Source organism: Lissotriton helveticus, chromosome 6 (genome assembly GCF_964261635.1).
Source record: "Lissotriton helveticus chromosome 6, aLisHel1.1, whole genome shotgun sequence".
NCBI classification, from domain to species: domain Eukaryota; kingdom Metazoa; phylum Chordata; class Amphibia; order Caudata; family Salamandridae; genus Lissotriton; species Lissotriton helveticus.
Genome location: NC_136067.1, coordinates 1816610567 through 1816628373, shown reverse-complemented (window position 1 = coordinate 1816628373; position 17807 = coordinate 1816610567).

Here is a 17807-nt window from a genome sequence, read left to right as displayed (position 1 = left end):
AAAGAATCGGCTAAGCACGCAAAGTGACAAATTGTAGTTAATTAGCCTGTAGCTCATATAAGATCAATGTAGCCTGATTGCCTGTCTCACTATTACAAGACCGAAGTAACCAGTTGTACCCTGTTTTTAGAGAAAAAAGTTTTATTATATATTTTAACGAGAACTCACTAATTAATTTGAATCTTGGTTATGGATTTTATGTGTTTTAGCGGTAAGCCGCTCTTTTATGATTTAAACCAAATCAAATAAAAGTAATTTTTTTCTTCTTTCTGTATTTTATCATCAGGACATGTCACACACACCACTACCTGTCCTACCTTTAAAATATACTGCACCCTGCCCATAGGGGGACCTTGGGTCTACCTTAGGGATGACACACATGTAATAAAGAGGAAGGCTAGGGCTTGGCAAATGGGTGCCTTTTCCAAGTCGACATGGCAGTAAAAACTGCGTGCAGACACTGCAGTGTCAGGTCTGAGAACACTTTACGAGGCTGCTCATTTGGGGGGCACAATCAGTGCCACATGCCCACTAGCAGCATTTGATTTACAGGCCCTGGCACTCTCAGTGCACTTTACTAGGGGCTTACCAGTAAATCAACACCAGTCTATAAGACAATTTACTATAAGAGCACTTGCACTTTCACACTGAACAGCAGTAAGAAAGTGCGAAAGCAGAGTAAAAACCTGGAAGTCAGAAAGCAAAAAGACAGGGGAAACACGCCAAAAGATGGCGGGGCATATTATCAACTGACAGCGATAAATATCGCTAAGCGCGCTTAGCGCGATTTTAGTTATCACCTGCTATCGCTGGATTTTATCGCTGAGATAGCACATTATTATCAACGGCTATCTCCAAGGTGATAACAATTCCAGCGATAGCGGCGAAATGCTGGAATATCGCTGGTAATTCAGCGATAAAATTTCATTGATAGGGAATTCCTTGACAATAAGCCATGGTGGACTTAGCTTGATACTCCACCTCCCATAGGGTAATATAGCTAAGTCAGAAATGTTTCTGACGTTAGAATCTAGCGTTAATGGGGTCTTAGCACGATTTCTACGTGGGGATGGGGCATCGTTGTAAATAGCGCAAAGCTGCGTTAGCGATATTTTCCCATGTAGTGAATGTGAGGAACGCCTACTTTGCATCTCATTAGCGATGAGATGTAAGGCGTCAGTGAAACGGGTGCTAACACAAGGAAACACACGCTAAAGCCTGTTAGCGTGTCCTTGTTAATACTGCGACGATAATTGTCTTGATAATAAGCCCCGGTAGGTCTAACAGTTTCCCTATTATACCTACCTGGATTCTTTGATGACCCTACCATTTCAACTCATTTTTGCTAATGATCTCCTTGCTTTTGCCATCTACTAATGGAAAGCTTCCTGCAATGTGTTTGGGATTGTTCGGAGCTGCTGCTTGCTTCCAGTTTCTTCTACTGCTCCTAGAAGGTGGTTAGCCCTCCATGTCTTGTGGGGTCACACAGTACAAAGAAACATTTACTAACAGCTGACTGACTGTTCCTCTAAAATGGTAAGATGCATGTTCTTATATAGAATTGGATTGTACTCACTGGCTTGCAGTTGGATTTCAAAATTAGTTTCTGTCTTGGGATATTTTTGAACTCTGCATAAAAGGAAGAAAAGACTGTAAATGAACATTGCCATGTATGATCAGTAATGAAGAATGACCAAAAAATATTCTTCTTTGGATGCAGTTGTTTTAGACTGATAGTTCAAGATTTGAAAAAGACTTGTTTTTGTCATGTTCCCTTTGCTTTTGAGATTTATCTTTAGGAATGAAGTCATTCCAGTTCACTGTTTGCTTTCAGGAAGATTCCATCACTAGGTCTTACTGGGTTCATGTGAGGGGTCACTTAAGTAAATTCCAGAGAGTGTGTGTGACTCAGTATTAAGCGCTACTTTTGTTTTCTCTTTTAGGATTACATTACATTTATGGGATTGGTATTACTAAAACTACAAGTTGGAAGGTGAGAGGTGTTAGGTAAGAAACATATACCATCTGCTCCTAGGCTAATTGGAGAGCTCCCAGTATTAGTAGTGAGGAATCTAAAAAAACCTTTGTTATTCTTTCTTTAGACATATGATGTATTGAAGGAACCTTTTTGAGTCAAAAAGTGAATCAGTTACATTGAAGTGGTCCTGGACTGCTGCCTTGTGTTTTTAGGTCTCGGCTAGAAACGTGCAAAGCGCGTTCTTGCCAGAGAACTATAGCTGTCGGCTCAGCCGACAATGAGTGGAAAGTGGATACAAGAGCTGGCCACGCGCAGCACTTTGCAATAGGATTACGTTGCGTGTGTGAACTTCTGCTGTTTTCAGCATGGCAGAAAGAATCGGATCAAGTCGCGCGCCTCGGGAAGAGTTCACGTGACTGTCTTTGGAATGCAAGGGGAGTCTGCTGAGGGGCGCGCGGCGCTGATAAACAGGCAGGCTTTATTTCAGGAAGCAGCGGTATTTGACTTGTTTAGACACTCTCCCTTCTGAGCACAGCCCCCGCCCTCCCCCGTACCCACCGCCCTCTGTGTCCCATTTTTGCCTCTAACGCATTTTCAGCTGTGTTCCGGCAGCCGAGAAGCGCTGCGACTCCTGTGCGCCTCACTCAGGACCCGCAGGTAGTACTAGTCAGACACTCTTTCTTCCTCATGGCAGCCATTAAAGGGCCGCCCCCCCGGAGCTGCTACCCTCCCTCCGCTGATTAGAGCGGGGCGGCGGTGATCTGAGCATTAACAGTCAGGCCCAGGCGTTCCGTACACTTTACCTTCTTTATTCAAGAATACATTTGGGAAAAAAACTAAACCACTACAAAAAAACAGTTAATCACGTTCTCTTGTTCCTGCGCATTCACTGTAAATTTTAACTGCAAACGGAACACAATTATGGAAAGAGTGCGTGGCGTAATTTTAGCATAACTTGAAATTCCCAAAAGTAGGCCAGCTTCACCCAACACAACTGAAGTTATAGGGTGGAGTATGAAGCTACAACCACGCCAGAATGTGGTAGGTGCGAGCAAGCGTGTGTAGCAGAAGGAGTTTTATTAACTCCAAGAAAGTAAGAGTTTTGTTTATATAGCACTGTTACATGTCGCACAAATCAAGTTACTAATATGCCTCTCAACCACTCTCTTAACACCCACCTGTGAAGGATAACATTTCCTCTCGTGCTTAAAACATAAGACTTCTAGGTTACATCTGAAAGTGCTTTAACTTTTTTTGCTTGAAGTGCAGCTCGCAAGGTTTAGCTGACGTTCTACAGAGTCTACACTCCACACAGAACCAGCTTTAAACACAACAGACATAGCAGCAGGTCTTCCTTCCACAGGTTGTGTGTGCCCAGGCAGCTCAAACAGGAACAACACAGCTCTACTACCTTCCCAGGAAGAATGTTTGTCCTTCTCCCTCCTGTGACTCGGGTATCACAGTGGCTGCAGTCTGTGAGGTTCTAAGAAGAGAAAAAAGATGGAAAGTACGTGTTAATGAAAGTCAAACATATGATGCCCGGAAGTGTCAGGGTGCAGGGGCAGAGTGCGAGCGTGTGACAAGAGGGATTCCCCGTGAATCAAAGATGGGGTCATCTTAATTTGAGCGCAAGATTATAAACCATATGCTCTTCCTATGTGTGCACCAACAGCATGCCGCGCTAAGGGGCGAGGTAGCTAAAGAGCTTTAAGGAGCTACTCGTGCACGCGGTAGAATCCTGTGCTGGACGCCTTGCTTTGGAGGGGACCAATTCCCCTGGCATAGGGGATGCGGGGCCTGAATCCAGCTCAGCTTTGGGTCTTCTCGCAGGAGATTTATTTTTGCAGTTTTTGTATGGCGCAAACTCGGCCCGAGTATACTGGAGCACTTTAGGTGAGCATCAGATTACGTTACACAGGGTCAGATCCATTTTTTTTAGACTGTTCCCGCGCATGGATAATGCTGGCATGGGCTAGCGAGACACAGGTCATACCTGGCTCTACCGGACACATCGCGGTCACAGGGGAGGCACAAATTAACCCAAGACACATACTGGGCATATCACGCTGCTGGAAGACGACACTGAACTGTGGCCATTGTCGGCACGTCACGAGAGCTGTGGTCATTTCTAGAAACTATTCAGCTGCATGCCATGAGCACTGGGGAGGCGCGGAGCTAACCCAGGCGGTACAGGGACCCCAATGGTCCAGGGTATGCACTAAGCAGTGCCAGACACTGCAGTGTATGACACGGGCAATGCTGGAACACCAACAAAAAAAGTCCTTGGGAGCTGTTGGGAAAAAAAGCTTTGTGGTGGGGGAGAGAGGTAAGAGCAATCATACATCACACAACACAAAGCATTCACACATGAGCTGAAACCCCATTTACACTGGCAGGCTCATTTCCATGTACCTACCCGACCCTGTGACAAGGTGGACCCGACAACAGGGGTGCGTTGTGCAGACACTAGGCTTGGCATAGCGACACATGGCAAGGCACATTGGTGTTCCAATCCCCCCCAACAACCCCCCTCCCCCATTTTCTCCTTCATTCCTCAATGGACATAGTAGTATCAATCAATAATAATTTTACTTGATTCAGACCCCCAACTGAGGTCAACAAATACCATTACATAAAAAAGATGTTAGATTATATTTTTAAAAGCGATTTTAGATTTTTTTTTTAAAGAAAAAACAGGTGAAAATAGTTTGTGGCTCTGTGTATGTGGCTCTGTGTGTGTGTGTATGGCTGTGTGTGTGTGTGTGTGGCTGTGTGTGTGTGTGTGTTAGGCTCTGTGTGCGTGTGTGGCTCTACGTGTGTGGGTGCAAATGCAATAGGTCTCGCATTGCGACAAATTAAGCTATTGCCATTGTAAATGACAATGCCATTTATCTCTTTTCAAAACCAACACAAATAAAAATGTTGTCATTTACAATGCCAATAGCTCTAACTTTTACAAAGGTGAGACCGTTGCATTGTAAATGCTTGTTTTCTCTACTTCCCATTTCTCCTTGCTGCTGTTGTCATCCGGAGGTTCATTCCAGTGCTCTGATTGTTTAAGGGCTGTATGTGGTATAGTACTTTGCTTTTCAATTCACGTCTCGGTCCCAAAAGATTAGTATGGCCAGTTTCCTACCGTAGATGTGTTTGGTTGTTATAGTAGGAGATTGAAAAGAAAGAATTGAAGTGAGACCTATACCCCTTTATAATAAGTCCAGAAAAATTACCAAAGAACAGGGAAAGAAAATCAATGTATCTTTAGCTCAAAAGAGAAGAAATAGGAGCAATGGTATACAAATAATATCCTGACAGGAATTTCATAGCTCCCCTCAGATGGCAAGAATATTTAACAAATAGACTGGTGTTACAAATTAGTATTGAGTCTGTACACAGTCACGTGATTAGATACTCCACCTAACAGCATATGTTTATGTAAATATATGGCAAATCAGCCATGAGATTATTAGCCAGAGCAGACACATCAAATATAAAGACACTGTAAAATATGTGACATAGGGGTATTAATAACAGCAGGAGGCTATGCATATCCCGATGAATGCACCAATGATGCACCAATCAAATACAGAAGATCATGATGAAACTGTGTGCAAGTATTACAGGGTGATTGTGAAGGACGGCAAACTATTAGAGCCATGTAAAGACTTCTCCATCAAATCAAACATCTTCATATCATACCATAATAGTGAGGGCTGCACAAGAACACTAAGTCCCACTTAAAACAAAGGAGGGTGATTTACTCATCGAAACACTCTCAGACATTGAAACATTGAAAAGCTCAATCTGTTTTTACCTATAGTAAAGACTACGCTCAAGTGCAGACCAGATAACTTCAAGGTCACAGTTAAAGTAAGGGTAGCAATAACTCACATAAAAAAGAAGTTTAAGCCCCAATTCCTAGATCCTTCAGTAATTTGAAGACAAAGTGCCTCAAATTCTCTACTACATATATTCAGAAAGACCTTTCATGTGGGACACAAGATAGCCATAACTGATGGGGAGTCAATCAAGCAATAGGGAGTCAATCAAGCTTTGAACCACCTACAGGTGACAGCATGGATTGGTCCTGGGTGCCAAAGGTACTAAGCAACACGCGTACCTAACGAACAGTCAAGAGTAAAGTTGAATCACAAAAGGTGGGGGCAGCAAGCTGGGTCGAACGGGCAGGATTTAATAGAAGGCCTTAGGGAGGAAAGCCAGGACATGATAAAGATCTGCTCATGGAATGTCCACGGATTTAATAATATGGGGCATGACCATGAAACTCTGTCTTTCTATGAACAACAAGATATAATATTTCTCCAATAAACGTGGAATATGAAGCCAGAATCAATAGGTGGCTATATAGAATATCATATAGGCATCATATCCTAGCAGAAAAATTCTCAAGATTTGGTCATCCGAGAGGAGGCTTAACAGCATACTTATGACAAAAATATGGTTGGCATACAGAAGAACTAAATGCTGGTGTAAACTGGTTGCAGGTAATAAAACTTACTGGAAAGCTTCATGCTAATAAATCAGATTGGCAATTAATTCTAGTCAATGTATATATTCACCAGGAAAAAAAGAAGCAGAAGGAAAAATGCATAATACTAATGAATTTGATCAATGCTTTGCAAAAATTACGTTAACTCTGTCCGTTGATCATTTCAGGAGATTTTAATAGTAACCTTACAAATAAACAGAATAAAAGAAAGAGGCATGAGGACTGGGGATGCGAATTAATAACGAGAAAGGTAGATAGCCAAGGTTTGTCAATTCTGAATGGCAACACAATAGGGGATTCACCAGCGGCCATCACACACTCAAGCGGAAAAAATAGATCTATAATAGATTTTACCATCTCCAGCAGTAACCTGGTTCCAAGAATTGTCTCATTTAAAGTCTGCCCACGCATAGAGAGTGACCACTTCCTGCAAATCACATTCATCAACAGAGCCCTTAACCAAGCTGAAAAAATTAATATGCTGATACAACAAACAGAGAAGTTTAACCTATGGAAATTAAAATGGCCATGAGAGAATATGACGACCAAAATGGACACACTTAAGGAACTTTTGAGTCAAAAAAGGCCCCCGACAGAGGATAATAGCCTAAAAAGTTGGGAAGATCTGTGCCTTGTCCAAACATTTCAAGCAATAAAAGGAAGCAAAAAAATGATAGACACCAGGAAGGAGCCACGAGAAGAAAACAGAAGGATAGCAAGAGAGGTGCGACTCCAAGCTGCGGCGGCAAAAATGGGTAAGAAGACAGATAAGGGCAAACTAAAGGAATTATGGAACAATTATAGGAAGATGCTGAGGGAAGCAAAAACATCATATAAAGAAAAAATCTGGACAAAACTACTGTGGGCAAGTAAATTGCCAAATAGCAGGGAATTCTGGGGTATCATAAATAAACTGACAAAGGGTTTAAATCTACATCAAGAAGCAGGCATTGGTGAAAAAAATGTGGACACAGCACTTACAAAACAGATACAGCAGTACGAAGCACGATAAGTGCGATATTGCAACAGTTGCCTTAAAAGCATTGCAAGAGCAAAGACATGAGGTCACCAGAACAACCCAGCCAGAATACAAAGATCCAGAACAAACTGCAAGTTGCAAGGAGTCAATTGATCTGGTCGATATTAGGCAATTAAGAGGAATAATAAAAAGATTAAAAACTGAGGAGGCGGCAGGACCGAACGGGCTCCCCAATGCACTATTCAAACATGCTCTGGATTTCTGGGCTGACTATCTCACGCCTTTTTTTAATCAGATCTACAGACAGAATGATGTTCCCAAATCTTGGAAAGGGAACATCATACATCCAATATTTAAACGGGGAGATTACAATAACCCTGAAAACTACAGATTAATATAATTGATCGATGTGGAGGCCAAATTATATGGATCATGTCTACTACTTCACCTGCAAGACTGGATGGAAGAAAGGAGCATAATCCCCACGTTTCAAACGGGCTTTAGACCAGGGATGGGCACCTTAACAAACTTGGCAACTTTGTCACTTTTAACTGAAAAAGCGGCAAAAAAGAAAACACGGTTGTTTGCATGTTTTGTAGACTTGAAGGCCGCATTTGACAGAGTAAGCAGAAATCGTCTGTGGGAGAAACTAAGAGCCTGGGGGCTGCCGAGTAAATTACTGGGCGCAATAATAGCCCTATACAGTGAGACCTGGGCAAGAGTGAAATTAGGCAATGGACAAAGCACCACCGCCAGCATTTACACACAGCAAGGCCTAAAACAAGGCTGCGTCCTGGCCCCGTGCCTTTTTAATTTATATATGGCAGACATCATTAAGCACATGCAAGCAGCCGATTGCCATCCACCAAACCTTTCCAAAGAGCCAATACCCTTCCTACAGTATGCAGACGACATAGTGGTGCTGAGTCAAACCCCTATTGGGTTACAAAGAGCAATCAATAACTTAGTAAAATACTTGGACCAAGAAATGTTGGAAATAAATAAAGAGAAAACAAAAATTGTACGTCTAGTGGACCCCAGAAAAACCAAGTTTAAATGGTTGATAAAAGGGACAATAGTAGAAGAACAAGCATCCTACAAATATCTAGGTTTAAAATTGGGGCAAGGTCCTACAAATAAGGAACACAAAATATACCTAAAAGCAAAAACGCAATCATTCATTTTTGCATATAGAGTACTGTATAAAAAATTGGGCTGCCCGAACTATGTCCATCTTTTAAAAGTGATGGCAGCACAAATTCTCCCCGCATTGTCATATGCTTTAGGGTATGTAACCTTTACAACGAAACTTTTACAACGACCTACCATTACAACGCAACTTTTACAACGCAAACTATTACAACGCATTGCTCTGGGGGGCGCTCTAGGATAGGGAATAGGTTAATTTACTATCCAATAACCTTCCCTACTATCCACGGGGACTGGAGTTGGAATAGTAAATTAAACTATTCACTATCCAGCACCCCAAAGCGCTATGCGTTGTAATGGTATGCGTGGTAAAAACCGCGTTGTAAAGGTAGGCGTTGTAAAAGTATGCGTTGTAACGTCATACATCCATGCTTTAGTAGTATGGTGCGGTAAAGAGGTAGAACTACTAAATGAACACCAGACGAAGGTATATAAAGCTGTATTCAACCTACCAAAGTCAGCCTCCCCAGCTCAGGTTTGGCTGGAATTCGGCCTTCAGAATCAAAAGTTCCGAAGCATGAGCGGCTTCGTGAAGTTATGCCAGACAGAAATTTGAACAGTCTATGCTGGAAAGAAATTAAAACCCAGATGGATCAAGACATCCCAAATTCATGGGGAACCCGTCTGAGAAAATCATTGGCAGAACTGGATACACAAACGATATGGGACAGCATGGAAGATCGGGCAGTATTTGGTAAAACGGTAAATAACATAGCAAAGAGTAAGTCCTTCGTAGAAGATAAAATAACAACATCAGAACGCCGGCATGGGTGGACAGTGATCAATTCTTACATGTCAATAAAGCCACAGGCTTACTTAGTAACCCATTTCAGCGCTGAGCTAAAAAATAACTTCATTGATTACCGGCTGGGTATGCATGATTCGAAAGACCTACATCCTTCCTGGAAAAACAACCAACACGCAGCACACTGTCGCCTATGCGGTTTTCATAATGAAACGCTAACTCACCTGCTGTGCGTTTGCCCGGCAGTTAAGGATCTAAGGAACCGGCTCTCAAAGCCCATTTTTAACGAATTAAACATTCGCACATGCAGGCAAGCGGTGATATGTTGGTTGGAAGGATCCTCCATAACCTTAGCTTGCCGGGGTGTCAAATATCTGGTAAAAGTAAAGAAACTTTTAAGGCAAGCTGATTTAGAACCATGAATAAGGTCGACATGGGTTTCATCTCAGCACTGGCAATATGCGGACTCAACAGATAAAAGTAGTCGAGCAAATTTTATTGTAAAGTGTAGCATCTTTTATAGGCACATTTGAGCTGACAGGACCAGGTTATTTCATCTTTGAACAAAGCAGTTACCCGAGCACCTGGGAAATTCGGAATAACATGAACTTGAAATTCTGTTTAAATCGTTAGTAATATCTTATGTGCAGTATTAATGTGGTTTGGATTTTTAAAAAATTTGCGCAGTTTTATTTGTTGAAATATTTTATATTGCAAATTGTAACGATTTTAAGTAAAGTGACTTGACTTTTGTTCCTGAAAAGGAACAAAAATTAGTGCTGCAAGAAAACTGGCAATAGTCGAACCGAGAATTCAGTGGTGCATCACAAATTCACCAGTCCAGTAAGTAATGTAATGCATGACTTGAGGCAGTCTCAAGCTCCTCTTGGCATCTGCCCTAGAGACCTACCCCATAAAGTGGAGGTGAAGTTGTTTAAATGTGTTTGTATTTATATAGCGCACTTCTACCCAGAGGTCTCGTAGCACTGTATTCATACCACTGTAGAACCCATCCTGGCTTTCCTTTGAAATGTCCACTCCTGGGCACCCCCAATGTGAAGCCAGGCATCCAAGCGCTGCTGGGGCCGTTGTGGAGATTAAGCAAGCTATTGCCCAGAGTCACAGAGTGGGACCCATGATTAGACTAGGCACCGAGGCGGGAATTTTCAGGTCTGGAGAAATTGAGTCCAAGAGCCGCCAAGGCGGGAATTGAACCCTGGTCCCGGGCCAGACCTCTGCATCAGGGTCTGCCGCTCTAACCATTGAGCCATGCTTCTCCACAGGCATAGATGATTGGGCCACCGGGGTGGTGGTTCACAGGACAACCATCAAGCTCCCCTGGGGCATGGAAGGAGGCGGCAGGTCCACCTGAGGCATGGCACAATGGCAGGAGACTCACAGGCTTGGCGTTAGGTGCACAGCACAAACATGAAGCTCCCTCGAGGCATGAAGGGAGTCCAGCAGAGAGAAGGGCACTTATAGACGGACATCAGATCTAGGGGTGTGGCCGACGACTGGAGCCTCGCAGACTTGGCCTGCCGCTGATTGTGTGGTAACGGGACCTCGCATGGAGGCAGTGTATGAAAGGCAGCGGGCGACTCGACGGCACTAGTGCCTAGTAATATAGCATTGTGTTATGCAACTGCTGCTTATTTAAAGCACTCCAATACCCTTGGTTCTGGCAAGGATTGGGAAAGCCCAGTCCGATCTCATTCTATTGACGCCGGCAAAGGATTCCCCACGGTCTGAAACGGAGCATTGTTCCAGTAACTTATTAAAAGGGATGGTGCTCACACCAGTTATTTTGAGCTCCAGCAGATCTAGGGACGTGGCTGAGGACTGGAGACTTACAGGCTTGGCCCCGCCCCTGATTGTGTGGTAACGGGACCTCACTTGGAGGCGCTCCGGGGGGCTATACTAAAGGCAATGGGTGCCTCGACACGGCACTCATGCCTAGAAATGTAACAGAGTGTTATGCAACTGGTGCTTATATAAAGCACACTAATACCATTGGGTCTACTTCGTGCTATTCCAATCTGCAACAACAAAAAAAGGCGTTCTGCCAAGTATTGGGGATGGCTGTCCCCGCCAGAAACAGACACTCTGAAAACAGAGAGCTGCCCCAACAACTTCTCATTGAAAGGGGGAGTGCTCACACCAGTTCTTTCGAGCTCCAGTGCTTTGGTAATCCTACCACTAAGGGGATGTCAGTCACATGCTTGCAAACAGTTACAGGGCAGGGAAAAATTAAAATGAATAGTTCCTCAACAAACAGATAAACAAGCATAGAGTAATAATACAGTACTTAGTCCCTACTCTGTGGGCGGAAAGAAAGAGAAAAGGAGGAACAAAGCGGCAGGACAGACCACTAGCAACCAAGGATTTTTAAGGACACTGAAACAAACAAATCAGAACAGTGAGAGGAGTTTAAGCCCGCAAAGAAGTATGTAGTATATACTAAAGTATATACAAGAGGTCGAAAGCTCAATCTAATAAAAAGGTACAGACTCTTGCATGGACAAAATGATGGAAGAGGCAGAATGTTCATGGGCTCTGAAACTCTTACTGCATGCACCAAGTGGAAGAAAAAGTCCTAGGGCATGGAAAAATGCAGAACAGCTAGGCCATCATATGAGAGAGAGAGAGAGAGAGAGAGCAATGATGCAAATTGTCTTTTAAGGAGCTCTTGGTTGGCTTTTCCGAAATCAGGGCTACTCAATAATAAGAAGTCTTGGCTTCACTTCATGCCTCTTCATTCCACCACTCTACACGTCCTGTCTCATTATCTCACTCTTGCAGATCCTTTCATCTCTCCTTTGTCACTGCTTGCTTATCACTTTGTTCTTCTTTCTTTCCTCCTGTGTTACCATTTTCTCTAATGCTTTGGTCAAAATCCCATTCTGAAAGTTAAGCGTTAGTCTCGAAACATTAGTGCTGGTGCAACCATTGGCAATCAAATGCACAAATAAAGCACTGCTTGTTGGAAATGTGATAACATTACAGTGATGTGTTCCGTGTGGGTGAATAAAGTAAGTTGCAGACACTGGTGTAATAGAGTCAAAAAGCAGAGCATTGCAGAAAGAGGTTCTAAAAAGAGGAAAGGTGCTACAATTTGAGCTGCTATAAAATGCATCCCACATAATTTTCTGCCATTTTGTTGCACTGTACCAGGTGTTATTAATTCCCTGCTCCATTTGTCATCATACGAAATAATAGTTAAGCAGGGCCTGTCCAGAATGAAACCTGTATGACATACAAAAACATCCCCGCAGAGAGCACATTTCTCATTGTAACGTCATAACTATTAACCTGCAGTACTTGTCATAGTCATTGTCACTTTCAATTTCACTCGTTTTGTAAGAAAGGGCTTTATTTTGCAGTGATTTTGAAAGGAAGCAGCATCTCCTGTGTTGAGGCCTCCCTCTCATGCCCTAAGGAGGGGTCGAAGGAGCAGCAACACGTGCTGGGGCAGCTGAAGATGGACAATGGGCTGCCCAGCAGTTGTGCTAGGTTGGGGAGGAGCTGCTGCAGCCTCTCAAGATCAGAGGAGCAGCGTGAGCCAGCCTGATAGGAGGAAAGAAATGGCCGCATCAGGCCCGGGCATTGGGACTCGGACACCGGGCAAATGCCCAACTTCCCAGTCCTAATTCGAGTGTGCTGTATTTGTCATCTAGCATGTTTGTGAAGATGAGTATAGTTGGTGGTGTAGGCTCCATTTAATGACGTAGGATGGTGTGTAGGCTGCACATGGATGTGTAGATGGGATGGTGGTATAGAGTGTAGGTTCTCAGAAAGGTGGTTGGACATGTGGTAATATTGGTGATGGTGTAGGTTGCAGATTGTGTAGGGTGCAAGTGGTGCTGTAGGTGTTGTAGGCATTGGGTTTGTAAGTGGTAGTGTAGGTAAAGGGTGTAGGCAGAACTATTGGTGGTGGCTGTCATGAGTGAGCAGTCAAAGTAGCATCGACTGGAAGAAAACAGGTTGCTGCTATCCGCTCGAGAATAAAGCAGAGGCAGAAATATGCCCCATGGCATGTAACATTATCAGTATTCTACTTCGTATTATTATTATTATTAGTAATAGTACTATTAGTATTAACACTGTCATTATTGTTATAATTGTTGTAACATGATGTAGATTATCAAAAAGTGTGGGGTTGTAGGGTGCAGATAGTGGCCTGTGATGGAGGAAACCTCCTGAATAAGCACTTCTGCCTTCTTATGGTCCCACTAGAAATACCAGATATCAGGAGGTAGATAAGTGGAGGAAGCAACATGCATTAGTGTGTAGTAAAAGGAGACAGATGGAAGGAAAAGCCGATGATTTATTATTTTGCGATGAGGGGCGTTTAGCAGGTAGGAAAAGTGAATGAGAAAATACTGTACCTGAGGAGCATTAGTTGGTGTAAATGGTAGCTAGTTTAGGGTGTAGGTGGGGTGTAAGGCAGAGGTGGTGGCTTAAATGGATCTGTACACTGGAGCGGTGAGAGATGGAGGTGGTGTAAGCTGTAGATAGTGGTGCGGGCAGTGGCCTATGGTGCTAGCGATGGTGCAAGGGGTAGACGGTTCATGTGGTGTATCATTTGTGTGGTGGTAGGGTAGGTAGGCTTTAAATGGTTTAATGCATGTAGATGCGGTTTATGGCACAAATACAATAGTCATATGGTGTAGGATAACATTGTTATAGAGTGTGGGATGTATGTTTTCCCTAAATGAAAGATGTTGGGTGGTGGTGTGGTTTGAAGAGGGGGTTCATATGGTGGTGTTGGTGGCAGGTCAATTTGTGTATATGGAGGATGTAGTGGCATTTAGTTGTTAGGTGGTGCAGAGTGTAGGTGATGGTGTATACAAACGGTGGAGGCAATGGGTGAAGGTGGTAGTGTAGGTGTATGCTTAGGGTGTAAACAGGATGTGGGTATAAGGTGTTGTGCAGTTAATGCCAATGGTGCTGTATACAGTACAGTACTGGGTGTAGGTGATGATGTGGCATGAAAGTTGGAATGTACTTGATTGTATGTAATGTAGAGGGTGCAAGGTATTCATCCTAAAATAGGATTACATAAATTTATGGTGCATGGGGTGTAGTTTGTAGATGGTTGTGTAGTGTGAAGAAAGTGTTGTAGGATTTATGGTGGTTCAGAGTTCAGGTGGTGATGCATGGTGAAGGGAATGGTATTGTGTGTATGTGGTGGTGTAGGGTGGTTAGTGATGTTCATGGATATAGCTGTGGGACAGGGTGGAATGTAGGTAGCAGATAATTGTCTGGGGTTATGAGTCAACTGGAAATGGAGACGTATTGATAAGAACACATCTAACATGGGCTTCGATTGGAATTCATAGAGCATATTATCAAGGCCATTATCGCCGCTTTATCGGCAGTTTCCTGTATCGTCTGTCCTTGATAATATGCCCCTATATTCACCAGGCATATACCTTCGCTATCTTGTCATGCATGATCAACAATTACAAATCTCTTTTCAGAGTTTACTGGCTGTGTATGTCCTGCCATCTCAGAGGATCTGAGAGAACATTGCACGGAGAGCAATTGGATAAGTGTCTTATTAAAAGGGCCAGGTAAAGGCCAAGTCGTGAATTGTAGTGTCATGGTGGATAATATTGTTATGCTCTTTTAAGTTAATCATATGTAATTAACCATACATGTTGGAGAGGATGTATAAATTCCACTTTACCAAATGTGTGCACATTTATGCCTTGTAATAGTGTACTCAATATTTTAGGTTGCGTTTATTAAGCGGCCTGGTCATAGAGCAGCACTGAAGCTAATAATATAGGGAAGGCCTCCAAAGGACAGAAAGCCTCCATCCCAGCGTTTGCAAAGCTCCTACATTGTGACTAGGGATGTTCTAAATTTGAATTTCATCCATGCAGAGTTGGTAACCCTCAGACTTGGTGAAATCTGCAACTATCAAGTGTTTTTCAGAAATTTCCCTGCAAGTAAAAAAACCTTTTATTGTGAGATATGCGCACAACGGCAGTAATTTCTTCTGGGCTCTGTCTGACACAATCTTACTTACGGAGCTCTTACTTCTCAGTCAGGGACTACCCTCCTGCAGTAGGACTTCTTTTCGTGACCACTGTTGGGGGCTAGGCAAAGTATGCGAACAGCAGCTCACGTTATGTTGTGTCCATGCATTTGTGATACACTTTTACCACGATTGGCACATAATGACGTTTGTGACATTGTGGCATAAATTAGGAAATTTTGCCTAACAAGCATAACACGAAATTACCGAAACTATGAGACTTTTTCTGGCATAATTTGCATTTCACCTAAGCCTAACACTTAGAAGAATGTAGACTCACTATTCTAACTTTGTACGTAGTTGTTTGTTGTTGTTGGAAATAGCTCTTTATTCATATTTTTGGACAGAAACTTAAACCAGGTACAATAGTATCATATAATGTGCTGAATTTGTACAGCTGTATAAGTGAGAGAGCGCTAAACTGAAGTGAAAAAATTGTAGGGGTGCATCATATGTACAAGTAGTCAGCACCCGTATATATAAAGGGTTTACTAATCATGTTCAAATGCGATGTAGGGTTGAGAACTGAAGTATTTGATGTTAGAACTACATGCAGAACAAATGTTAAGGGTTTTGAAACACTGATGATGCCGTTTAAATAGTGCACCATTGTATGTTTAGGTCCGCATTATTAAAATTCATATTTGCATTTATATATATATACATGATAAGCTTGCTTAAAGTAGAAAATGTATTTGCTTAAGTTGGAGGCCTAAAGAACGAAAGGATTGTTCATGTAGGATGTTGGGCCTATGAAACGTGCAGAGGTCCAGTCCATGGAAATCGTGTAGGCCTGACTGGAAATGTTTTGCTTAGCATTAAATGGTAGAAATGTTTAGTAAAAGCGGCCTTTGGCTAAAACTAATCAACGTTAAAGAATGTGTGAGCCGATTCTCATGTATTTCCTTGCAGGTGCCGGACCATGTAGACAGTAGAGTAGAAGGGCCCATTGTGTATGAGTGTTAGGATGTTAGACTCAGACATGGAGGAGTAGCCGAGGAATTTAAAGATACAGCTCGAAGCGACTGAGAGTCTGGGACCCAAGGACGTTTGAACCGACAAGGATGGAAAGGTGCCATAATGGAAAATTCTGGAAACCAACACCTTCGAGAGGGGCGTACCTGAAGGCGTGTCGCCAGTATTGTGGGGTTTTGCATTAGGGACAGCACCCCGAGGGTGGAGGTAGAGCAGATGGGTTGAGGAGCTAGAGAGAGCGGTTGGATGGGCAAAGAGCTTAGCTAGGACTGAGGATTCTCCAGACTGAAGAGAAAGTGAGTGAACTTCTTTGGAAGTCACCACGGCTGACACCTTTTGTTAGGGTGGGCTATTGTTGAGTAGGGATGTCACATAGTATAGTGTAGGGATAGATTAACTTGACCTTTCTTTTCGATGCATACCAGAACTCAAGTTACAGCAATTTCTATTAGCCTGATGATTCTGGAATTAATTCTCGTAAGCCGCTTAAGACTTTTCCGTAGGATTATGTTTGTATTAGTGCCTGTTTATCTTCTGAACCTCGTGTTGAGGTGTTTGTATCTTCAGCTGTTTTCATTTCTGTAATAAATCTTCAAACATAGTTTTAGTCAGTGGTTCTTTGGGGGAAGCAACTGGGATGTGTAGAAAGTATTGATTGTTGGTAAATAGGTTGCCTAATTCACTCTAAGGCAGATAAAAAGATCTAGTCGACCTGTGACGGGATTCTGGAAAGTGGTAAGCGGGTTCCAGAATTAAAATCCCGCCTTCTCAGTTGGTAGCAGAGTAGGATGGTTTATCTTCTGGAGTGAGGGTAATCTAGAGTAGGTTGAGATTTCCCCGAGGCCCATAGAGAACAAATGACGAGTATCCAGAAAGTCGCGGATGGAGGATGGAGTTCCATGGAAACTGACGGAGAGTAACGGTGCGGCAGAAAGCAGCAGGTCGGAAGAGATTGAGTATGAAAAAAGGGTCATGCGTGTTAGATTGCGGTGATACGTTTGTATTGTTGTGTTGTATTGTCTTCCAGAGTTGAGTGCTTGTAGTGTGTAAGGAGATCAGGTTGTGAGCGCGCGCAACCAGTAAAAATCTTAGGCTCAAGTGGAGCTTAAGTGGTTCGGGTGTATCGAACACCCATTGTGATTGTCGACCATTGTTAAAGGGGGTCATGAGGTACCATTGACCACCCGCAGGACCGAGATAGGGGGAATGAATGTGTGAGTGCGTGGGTAAAGGACGCTGGTCGGAAGTTGCCGCGTGTCTGTAACCTATCAGTGAGGCGATTGTCCGGTCGTTCGTGGACAGACATTTGCCGGTTTGGTGACAATTACAGTTAGACTGTGGCCGTACAGTCAAGGAAGTGGCTGCTTGGTC